This window comes from Empidonax traillii, unplaced genomic scaffold (assembly GCF_003031625.1).
Source record: "Empidonax traillii isolate 1590-97213 ecotype Southwest subspecies unplaced genomic scaffold, ASM303162v1 scaffold1730:size102414, whole genome shotgun sequence".
Taxonomy (NCBI): Eukaryota; Metazoa; Chordata; class Aves; order Passeriformes; family Tyrannidae; genus Empidonax; species Empidonax traillii.
In genome coordinates, this window is record NW_020956923.1 from 101,400 (window position 1) to 102,414 (window position 1,015).

Consider the following 1,015-nt stretch of genomic DNA (forward strand, 5'->3'; position numbering starts at 1 on the left):
AGGGGGTGCCATCCGTGTCAGGAGCATCCCTGGGGTCAGTGGGTGCCAGACCCTTCTCCAGGACGGTGGATCCCATGGGATCAGCCCCAGCTGGATGATGCAGGAATCCTGGGCTGCTGCTGCTCCTCCCTCCCTGAGCAGCCACTTCCCTCTCCCTGCCCTTCCCCGGGATCCAGAGGGCAAAGGGGGGGGATTTTGGGAGCAGAGAATCCCAAATCCCCCCCCGGTGACCCCTCCGTGTCCCAGCAGCGCTCCTGGTGCAGGGACAGTACAGCAGGTTTGAGGGAATCACCTATCCCGAGCCAGTCCAGTATTCCCAGTACGACCAGCAATCAGGTGAGAGCTCCCTGCACTGGGAATGCTTTTGATCCCCTTCATTTTCTGCTTTCTGCGGCCAAACACAGCCCCACCCTGATCCCTCTTCTCCCTCTGTTCCATCCCTTTTCTCCCTTCCCCCTCCCTTAAATTCCCAACCAGGTAACCCCTCCCCCTCCCCTCCCCTCCCTCGTGCTGCCAATTACTCATTAAACCTTTATTAATCCCCCACCACCACCTGGTGGATGTTTCCAGGTCATCCCTGGGACGTCCAGAGGTGTTTTCCCATCACTCCCACCCACCCACATTTTAGGGAGCTCCTGGCCCAGCCCCGGCCCGGATGGGCTGAGTTTTCTCCCTAAAATCCCCTCCCCCTCCTCATCCTCTGATTTCGTTTTATTCCCCAGAAATTCAGGATTACTACGACTACCACGGTAAGTGATCCTTGGGAAGGAAGGGCGGGGGGGGGAGGGGGGGTGCCAGGGGGGCGGGATGGGGCGGGAATGTTTTGGGATGCCCCTGCTCTGTGTCTGTGCTGGCAGATGTCACCCCGCGCGCCCCCGAGGAGCAGTTCCGGTACCAATCCCAGCAGCAATCCCAGCAGGAAACCGTGCCGGCCCCGACCCCAGGTGGGTGACAGTCCCCTCAGGTGGGTGACAACCCCCCAAGGTGGGTGACAGTCCCCTCAGGTGGGTGACAG